This window comes from Eleutherodactylus coqui, chromosome 6, assembly GCF_035609145.1.
Source record: "Eleutherodactylus coqui strain aEleCoq1 chromosome 6, aEleCoq1.hap1, whole genome shotgun sequence".
Classification (NCBI taxonomy): domain Eukaryota; kingdom Metazoa; phylum Chordata; class Amphibia; order Anura; family Eleutherodactylidae; genus Eleutherodactylus; species Eleutherodactylus coqui.
The window spans coordinates 44,407,444-44,418,172 of NC_089842.1; the positions used below are offsets into that span (position 1 = coordinate 44,407,444).

General features: G+C 46.5%; 1 long non-coding RNA gene across 1 annotated transcript in view; it reads left to right on the forward strand.

Annotated features, from left to right (window-relative positions):
• The window catches only part of LOC136572062 (uncharacterized), a 29,719-nt gene extending 23,721 nt beyond the window's left edge, over positions 1 to 5,998 (forward strand). Inside the window, exon 4 of the long non-coding RNA XR_010785749.1 lies at positions 5,448 to 5,998. This is a non-coding gene — a long non-coding RNA (uncharacterized lncRNA). The remainder of the gene's footprint in view (positions 1 to 5,447) is intronic.
• The last annotated feature ends 4,731 nt before the right edge of the window (positions 5,999 to 10,729 follow it).

Here is a 10,729-nt window from a genome sequence, read left to right on the forward strand (position 1 = left end):
CAACCGGGCATGGTCGTGTGTGACAATAGTTGTAACCTGGTGGTGGCTCTGCTGCTCGGCAGCCTCACACATGTGCCATGCCTGGCCCACGTCTTCAATCTGGTGGTTCAGCGGTTGCTGAAAAACTACTTGCACTTGTCAGACCTGCTCGGCAAGGTGTGCCGTGTCTGCGCACATTTCCGCAAGTCCACCACGGACGCTGCCACCCTGCGGACCCTGCAACATCGGTTTAATCTGCCAGAGCACCGGCCACTGTGCGACGTGCCCACACGGTGGAATTCTACGCTTCACATGTTGGCCAGGCTCTATGAGCAGCGTACAGCAATAGCGGAATACCAACTCCAACATGGGCGGCGTAGTGGGAGTCAGCCTCCCTAATTCTTTACCGAGGAGTGGGCCTGGATGGCAGACATCTGCCACGTCCGCGGAAACTTTGAGGAGTCTACCCAGATGATGAACGGCGATGCTGCAATCATTAGCGTCACCATTCCTCTGCTATGCCTGCTGAGAAGTTCGCTGCAAAGCATAAAGGCTGACGCTTTGTGGTCGGAACAGGAGACGGGGGAAGAGAGTATGTCGCTTGATTGTCAGAGCACCCTCATGTCTATATCTCAGCGCGTTTTGGAGGAGGAGGAGGGGGAGGAGCAGGAGGAGGAGGGGGAAGAGACAGCTGGGCCCACTGCAGAGGGTACCCATGCTGCTTGTCTCCCATCTGTTCAGCGTGTATGGCCTGTGGACGAGGAGGAAGAGGAGGAGGATCCTGAAAGTGATCTTCCTAGTGAGGACAGCCATATCTTGTGTACTGGCACCCTGCCACACATGGCTGACTTCATGTTAGGCTGTCTTTCTCGTGACCCTCACTTTAGACGCATTCTGGCCACTACGGATTACTGGGTGTACACCATTCTCGACCCCGAGTATAAAGAGAACCTTTCCACTCTCATTCCCGAGGAGGAAAGGGGTTCGAGAGTGATGCAATACCACAGGGCCCTGGCGGACAAACTGATGGTAAACTTCCCATCTGACAGCGCTAGCGACAGAAGGCGCAGTTCCGAGGGCCAAGTAGCAGGGGAGGCACGGAGATCAGGCAGCATGTTCAGCGCAGGCAGGGGAACACTCTCCAAGGCCTTTGCCAGCTTTATGGCTCCCCAGCAAGACTGCGTCACCACTCCCCAGTCAAGGCTGAGTCGGAGGGAGCACTGTAAAAAGATGGTGAGGCAGTACGTAGCCGATCGTACCACCGTCCTCCGTGATGCCTCAGCTCCATACAATTATTGGGTGTCAAAGCTGGACACGTGGCACAAACTTGCGCTGTATGCCCTGGAGGTGCTGGCTTGCCCTGCCGCTAGCATCTTGTCAGAGAGGGTGTTTAGTGCAGCTGGGGGAATCATCACGGACAAGCGTACCCGCCTGTCAACTGCCAGTGCGACATGCTTACACTCATAAAGATGAACAAAGGCTGGATTTCCCCAGACTTCTCTTCTCCACCAGCGGAGAGCAGCGGAACCTAAAGATTCTCCTCGCTGCAACCGCAGCTAAAAGCACTCTTCTGTATCACCGGGAAAATGGCACATTTATCTTTGTCAATCTGTTTCTGACATTAGTCCTCCTCCTGCTACCCCTCCTCCAGAAACAACATGTCATCGCGCTGAACGGCCAATTTTTCTGCGGCCCAAAAGCCTCATCTACATCTACCAATTTTTTTACAATTTTTCCAAGTTTCAAAAGTATTGAGAGTGTTACATGAACCAATTTTTTCAACAGGGCTGTCTCCAGGCTCTGTTACAAATTAAGCAACAGTGAGCTGTATCTTTAAAAAAATGTTTATGGGTTTCACCTGCCCTCTCGGTTGATACATTTTTCAGAGGTACACTTGTACTCTTGATGCACTAATTTTTCAGGCCCACGCCTACACTCTTATCCAACTAATTTTTCCAGCCTTCGCCTACGCTCATGGTATCCCAATGTTTCAGAGGTTGGCCTATACTATTACTACAGAAATTTTACTGGAGTCTGCCTGCCTATACTGCTACGAGAAAGTTACAGGGGTCTGCCTATACTGCTGCTACAGAAATGTTACTGGGATCTGTCAATAGTCTTACTACTGAAATGATACAGGGGTCTGTGTATACTTCTGCTACAAAAATGTTACTGGGGTCAGCCTATACTTCAACAACAGAAATGGTGGTGGGGTCTGCCTATACTGCTTCTACAGAAATGATACAGGGGTCTGCCTATACTGCTGCCACTTAAATGTTACAGGAGTCTGCCTATACTTCTGCTACAATAATGTTACTGGGGTCTGCCTATACTTCTGCTACGTAAATGTTACAGGGGGTCTGCGTATACTTCTGCTACAAAAATAGTACTGGGGTCTGCCTATGCTTCTGCTACAGAAATGTTACAGGGGTGTGCTTATACTGCGGCAACAGACATGTTACTGGGGTCTGCCTTTACTTCTACAGAAATGGTACTGGGGTCTGCCTATACTGCTGCTACAAAAATGTTACAGGGGTCTGCCTATGCTTCTGCTACATTAATGTTTCAGTGGTCTGCCTTTACTGCTGCTAGAGAAACGTTACTGGGGTCTGCCTATACTGTTACTACAGAAATGTTACTCGGCTCTGTCTATACTGTTACAACAGAAATGTTACTGGGGTCTATCTATACTGTTACTACTGAAATGTTACAAATACTGGGCTCTGCCTGTACTGCTGCTACTGAAATGTTACAGGGGTCTGCTTATACTGCTGCTACTGAAATGTTACAGGGGTCCGCCAATACTGCTGCTACATAAGTGTTACAGGGGTCTGCCTATACTGCTGCCACTTAAATGTTACAGGGGTTTGCCCATACTGCTGCCACAAGCATGTTACTGGGGTCTGCCTATACTTCTGCTACAGAAATGTTACTGGGATCTGTCTATAGTGTTACTACAGAAATGTTTCAGGGGTCTGCCTATACTGTTACTACAGAAATGTTACAGGGGTCTGCCTATACTGTTTCTACAGAAATGTTACTGGGGTCTGTCTATACTGTCACTACTGAAATGTTACAAATACTGGGCTCTACCTACACTGCTGCTACTGAAATGTTACAGGGGTCTGCCTATACTTCTGCTGCTATACAAATGTTACTAGGGGGTATGCGTATACTTCTGCTACTAAAATGTTACTGGGGTCTGCCTATACTTCTGGCACATAAATGTTACAGGGGTCTGCCTATACTTCTGCTAATGAAATGTTACTGGGGTCTGTCTATACTGTTACTACAGAAATGTTACTGGGGTTTCCCTAGACTTCTGCAACATAACTGATACTGGGGTCAGCTTATACCTTTGCTACAGGAATATTACAGGGGTTTGTGTATACTATGGGTGCACTAAGTCTTCCCATCGTGGTGTTCTACCTATATGGCCCCCCCAAAAAAACTCAGACTGACTAGGGCATGGCATGTGGGCCTCAGCCAACATGTATTCCCTCTCACATAACCTCAGCTATCTGGGGCACTGCAATGGGATTTCTTTCTGTACCGTCTGTGCGTTCCTGCTAGCCACCCATGCTGCGGGTGCACACAGACTTGCCATAGCTTAGTTGTACCTACCTGGCACTTTAAAAAATAACCCTGAATGTCTAGAGCATGGCGTGTGGGCCGCAGCCAACATGTATTCCCTCTCACATAACCTCAGCTATCCGGGGCACTGCAATGGGATTTCTTTCTGTACCGTCTGTGTGTTCCTGCTAGCCACCCATGCTGAGGGTGCACACAGACTTGCCATAGCGGAGTTGTACCTGCCTGGCACATTAAACAATAACCCTGAATGTCTAGGGCATGGTGTGTGGGCCATAGCCAACATGTATTTCCTCTCATATAACCTCAGCTATCCGGGGCACTGCAATGGGATTTCTTTATGTACCGTCTGTGTGTACCTGCTAGCCACCCATGCTGCGGGTGCACACAGACTTGCCATAGCGGAGTTGTACCTGTCTGTCCCCAAAACACTGACAGACTTGGGTAGGGTGCAGAGTGCAGATGGTTTACCCATTGTGCTGTCGATGAGGTATCCGACACCCAAACAGAATGAGTAGTGTGTGGACACATGGAGTCCCCATTGCTATGGCACTCGCAGCACCTTGGGCCACACAAGGTGTTTGCTGAGACAGAGGCTGACCCAGGGCCCGCTCACATACTGCCCACACCGAGTATTGCTGCATTGTGGAGATGTGTAGAAGTGCTGGGCTGGCAGCAGGCTCCCCTTTATGCCCACATTTGCAGCTCCTGACGGAGGTGGCAAAGGATTGGAATGAAGATGGAACGTCAATCTATTATCAATTCTCAACAGCATTGTGGGCTATCATCCCCCCTTTCAAAGAGGGTCGCTGCCTGGCCCTGCCAACCCTCTGCAGTGTGTGCCTCCGGTTCCTTCTCATGGCAGACGCACTTATAAATAGACATGAGGGTGGTGTGGCTATGAGGCCAGCGTGTGGCATGAGGGCAGCTGAGGGGTGCGCAGAGGCACTTTTGTGTGCGCTGCGGACGCAGGGTCGTGCGGGGGGGTTGGGCAACATGTAACCCAGGAGAAGAGGCAGCAGTGTGTCCTGCAGGCAGTAATTGTGCTTGGTTGGAGGTAGTTTGGTGCTTAGCTAAGGTGTGCCTTGCTAATGAGGGTTTGTCCAAAGTAAAAATTGTTAGGGGGGGGGGGGAAGTCCTCGCTCTTGCCGCTATTGTGGCTTAATAGTGAGATCTGGGAACCTGAGATGCAGCCCTGCATGTTGCCCCTCGCCTGTCCTATCTATTTCTGTGTCGTTTCCATCACTTTCGTATGTTTTGCAGATTTGCACAAATGAAAACCTAAGCGAGCATCGGTCATATACAAAAATGCTCGAGTCGCCCATTGACTTCAATGGGATTCGTTACTTGAAACGAACCCTCGAGCATCGCGGAAAGATCGACTCGAGCAACGAGCACCCGAGCATTTTGGTGCTCGCTCATCTCTAGTTGTGACCCCTTTACTTTTGCTAGTTTTGACCTAAAGAATAGTCCTGCCAAATATCATGTTTGTACTACAATGGGATGTTACATTATAAAGGGTTCCAATACTTTTGCACTTAGCATTGAATAATAATGTTTGTATGACACCGGGAAGTTAGAGAATTAGATTAGATACATTACATAGGCGTGCCAAAATTTTTGCAATCAGCATTGAATATAATGAAGTTGTAACATCTTTACTTTTCCTATTTAGTACTTAAAAAATGGTTGCGCCAAATTTCATGCTTGTATGTCACCGGGAAGTTAGAGAATTAGATTAGGTACATTGCATGGGGGTGCCAATACTTTTGCAATTAGCATTGAATAATCGAGTTGTGACCCCTTTACCTTTCCTATTTAGGACCTAAAGAATGTTCGTGCCAAAAGGTATAATGATTTCTGTTCTTACTTTACAGGAAAGCAGCTGTGTGCCAATGTGACTTGCCCTGAAGTAGAGCCACCGAAGTGTCCACGTGATTCTATGGCTACAAAACCCCATACTCCTTATGGACAGTGCTGTCCTACTATACCCAGCGAATGCACGTGTAACTTCAAATTGTGCAACAACAATTGCCCAAAGGGTAAAAGAAAGGTGATGGTTGGGAAATCGGATGGGATCTCTGGAAGCTGCTGCGATAAATTCCTATGTTTGTTATCAACCGAGCAATAAGACAAGATTAGAGCTCTGCTTAGGCAGGTCCAGAATTATAAGAAAGTGCCTACATACTGAGACATCTCTAGCATTGTGGAAGTAATTACTCTGATTTTCGGCAAGTGTGGAAGTTTTATCGAAGCATGATTCAAGCACAATGCTCACTGGATGAAAGAAAAACCTTGATGGTAGACCCTTAGGTCACATACCATGACCAACCTGTTTGGTCACCTTGTAGCTTTCAGAATGTTCAAAAATATTCAACAATCTGTGAGATTTTCTAAATGTAAATAAAGCTTAATTATAAAATGAAAAGTTCTGTGGATTTCTAATGTAGTTTATGGCTCAATTTCTCACCAGTTGCTCTGCAGTTGTCAATGAATTGATGGATTGTTGTTTATATACAGTCTGATCATGTACAACTGACTTAGGGTCCATGTCCATGGGCCCAGGACCTACCTGACTGAGGACATTGCCCCAATAAATGGCGGCCCAGCAGTCTTTGGATTTTGGCCCTTGCTGCCCCTAGGAAGCCACACACCCAGGCTAGGATGCAAACATGCCACCACCGACAGGGACATCGAGACAGGATGAGAAGACACACAGAGCCATAACCACACCATACAGCACCCAATACGCAAAAACTAGTAGCAGATGTTAATGCTATAAATGTCAGGTATTTGTTGACATTTTGGCCCAAATATGGAAGCTAGCAGGCCATGTCATAGCTCCTGGCTACAACCCTAGTCCCTACACTAACCAGGAGTCCAGCAATTCAACCAAACAAACACGAGACACAAACTTTTTTTGCAACCACCACACATAGATTCTGCTCACACCACACAGAGAGAGAGAATGAGAACAAAGAAAGCGAAACACACCCACACCTGGGAAGACAGCTTTATGTTTACTGACCTGGAGTGATTGGCTGATTAGAGACACACACAGCACAATCCCCACACCTGAGCAAAAAAGCTCCAGAGAACCTGTAGTACCACAGATTTCAAGAAACAGACATGACAATCGTCTTCTACTCAAGGGTGTACATACCATAGATTGAGGCATTCAATTAGTTTTACTTAAGGTCTGCTAACCTGGGTCTGGCGTTAGGTGGAGGTCCAAACTGAACAGTAACAGTAAGCATGCTGTCGTCTTACGCCCAATGTCCACTGCACGAACAGATTCCGAGTGCAGAATCCCGTACACAATCCACCTGTGCCCGCGGCCATGGGACATTTTCTCACCTCTCCAGAGCCAGCGCGGGTTTCCTCCGTCACAGCTGGATCGTCTTTCTTCTGCACAGTGGATGCAACCGGACTTGCCACCGACGTGCCTGGCGCAAGCGCAGTGCTTTCCTGCTGATCCACGGTGCATCCACAGTGTCAGCTTCAGACGGTTTCCATTGACTTTATGCAGAAATCTCGCACAAATATTAACCTCATTCTGTTAAATGGGGTCATATGCCTGAGCAATTTTTTTCCCGCATCACAGAAAAACGCCTCGCATTCACCAGTACATCACACACATGCATGAGTGTGATATCAAACTGAGTTTTAGGGCCCGATATCACGCTCATCTGTGTGTAGGAAGCCTAATTCTGGTTTAATTCTATCTCTTTGCTCCAAAAATGGAACAAAGACACAAAAAGCCAAAATAGGAGTTAAAGGGGTTGCCCCGCGGCCAAAACGAAAAATTTTTCACACCCCAGTCCCCCATGTTAAGGAAGCATCACAAACTACCCATGTAAATCGGTTTTTTAGAGCGTTTCTACTCACCATGAAGCTGTTTCATGAAGTTATAAAAATCTTCTTCCAAGATGGCCGCCGTCATTTCCCAAGGTGCACCGCTGGTCTTCTCCCATGGTGCACCATGGATGTTCTTCTGCTGTCCGTGCTCCACTGCCGATTCCAGCCACCTCATTGGCTGATCGGCACCACGTGATGGGGGCGGAGCTATGCGATGATGCTGAGAAGGGGGAGGAGCCAGGATGCAGCTCGTGAGCCTGGACCATCCAGAAGAGGATTCCTCTCTGCGCAGGCGCGACTGTTGCCGCGACCAGAGGTGAAGTTTAGTCGTCGCCATGGAGACGGGGACGCCAGCACAGGGAGGGGGTAAGTATATAACTTCTGTATGGCCAATATTTAATGCACGATGTATATTACAAAGTGCATTAATATGGCCATACAGAAGTGTATAACCCCACTTGCTTCTGTGGGACAACCCCTTTAAATGTTAGTGTGCATCCACCCTAGCTGATGCAAATGGAAGCTCTCGGTTTTTTTAATTATTCCTTCTTCTTCAGTTTTCATCAGTCATCTGTTTTCTTATTTTCAAAGTAAAAGAAAGATAAAAGAACCCGGCTGTGAACCCGTTGTTGGCCTCATACAATTATACAAATACCATGATGGGTATTATCACTTGCATCACACAATGCATCCATAGCTAACGAAATGCAATCTGCCTATTTAATTTTAACCTGAAGCTGACAAAGCAGATCTTCTGAAATGAGTTCAGTTCTGCGTGCTGCTGTGGAATTGGAATGAAAGGCAATTTGCTTCATTTGAAATTGTTCTTTTTAACACTTTTTATTGCCAGTTTCACAAAGAAAAATTACACAAAATATCAGTAATTCCCTTAATTACACTCTACTATTTACAATCTTTATTATTGAGTGGGAGCACTTTTACTGTTGTGGGACAGTAAAAACTGGCATTTACTCTGTGATACTAATGATGCGTGAGGCACCATGGATGGCATTATTGCTATCTGAGGCACTATAGATGGTGAGAAAATGTAAAGGTTTGGAAAACGAAGTCACACATCTGAACAATTTAGGAGTCAAAGATGTCTTTGTCAAATTCTAGAGACAAATTGCAATCAGCAGCAGCTGTCATGGCAGTCTGGGCTAAATAGAGAAGAAAGCGGAAAGTGAACGACTCCAATCAAAGGGGATGTCACCTGTGATCACTGGATATAACAGTACTGTAATCACTTAAACGATTGTTTCTCCCGCTATAAACCACTTCTCCCCTGCTCACAGGTGAACCTAGCCTTAGGTGAACTGTACGAAGGTGCTTCCCCCACCATCTTCATCCATGGGTGCATCTGCCATGTGGCGAGCTGAACCTCTCACGTCAGGTAACTCCACCTTGAGGGTGCAGTGCGGTGGGTGGAGCTTATAGAAAGCAAGAACAGTATCAGTGTGACTTGTTTATAAGCAACAGTATATGTACATCACAAAGCTATGGAGTGAGTATGAAGTAGGCTCAGGAGCCTCCGATGCAAGCGGTGACAACTGTCATAAATGGATAAGATTGGAGGTAGCTGTAATTGCAGCTATTTAGTAGCTTACATGGCACCCTTGAAGCTGATTTCTGTATGTGAGTCATCAACATCCCCACAATATGATCATGGGGAGCCGATCATTGCCATTGCATCCCTGGGCCAAGTGAAGGTTGCCATGTCTGCTTTGTAGTCTAGTCTATTAGGCTCTGCCTTAAACAGGAATTAATAGGCTAACATAAAAACAGCAATATACTGCAATACTGAAGTATTGTAGTGTATTGTAGAAGTGATCAAGTGCTCCGTGGATACTAAATACATGTAAATTATGTAAGTGAAAAAAAAATTCCAAATCCCTTTTCCGATTTTTTTATTTATTCTACACTGTGAATGCTGTAAAAAATAGTGTCAGAAATATCTTTTTTTTTGGTCGCCCCATCTCCCAAAAACAGAAAACAAATTGAGCACAAAGCGGTCACACACCGTCATTGACAGATAAATTTAAAAATAGGTTAGCTCGGAATATGGTGACAGAGAGCAATTTCTTCTTTAAGAGATTTAAATTTTTTCAAAGTAGTATATGCATATATATATATATATATATATATATATATATATATATATATATATAATACATGGTATCACCGTAATTCGCCCCCTCCACCTTCCGACTCCTGCACTGATCATTCATTCTCAGTCCACTGCTTAATTCATTCTTAACCCCTTAGTGACTAGCCCATAGTATTTTTACGTCCTGCCCAAGTGGGCTTTAATCCCTGAGGACGTAAAACATGCTTCCTGCAGGGATTAAAGCCCCGTGCCGAAGGACATGACAGCTTCATGCTGTCAGTGCCCAGAGGTAGCAGACAATTTAGAGCTGTCATCCCGGGCTGAAGGTACCCCCCCCCTCCCCTCGCCAATGCAATCAAGTGAAAAAAAGTTTTTAAAAAGTTAAAGATTCAGCTGCCTTCATCGATCGGATCCAAAGGTCGAAACGTTGCCGTGTTTGTTAGAAAAGATGAAACAATAAAAGTCCTGTTTTTTATGATATTTTGAAGCACTCTTTATGCTGCGACCTCTTCTTTATGTATTGGATCGATCGGATCCATGGGGGCAGCTGAGATTACTCACCCCAGTCCTCCCCGCTGTCACATGGTCTTCTGTGCATGCGCGCCAGGCGGCATTACGTCAGCCGCATGTGCAGAAGGCCCGGAGCCGCGGCAAATTTAAAATCTCCTCGCTCCCGGCTCCTGTATACCGGAGCGATTACGGAAAAGGGAAAAAAGTTAAAGTTTCACCTCCTCTCATGGATCGGATTCATGAGGGAGGTGAAAATACTCACCCCCGTCCTTCATGATTTCCAGCGGTGATGTGCAGCTGCCGCTGGCTTTTGCTCATGCGCCGATGTGGCGCGCATGCGAAGAAGGCCCGGTGAACCCGGAAAATTTAAAATTCTCCTACACCTGGCTGTCAAAGATAGCCGAGTGCAGAAAGATGTGACCGGGGACCACTGTATGCGGGTTGGAATTATGTAAAAAAGAAAAAGGTGAAAAATTTAAATTTCATCTCCGCTTACGGATCGTATCCATGAGGGGAGATGAAATTACATACCTAAGGTCCACAGTTTTTACCTCCGATGGGGAACTTTATCTGCGGACCTTACCCCGCCTTTGGCGCATGCGCCCATCAGCGTAATGGCAGACGCATGCGTAAAAGTCAAGGATTGCCTGGGAAATTTAAAATCTCCCTTCTCCTGGCGACCAA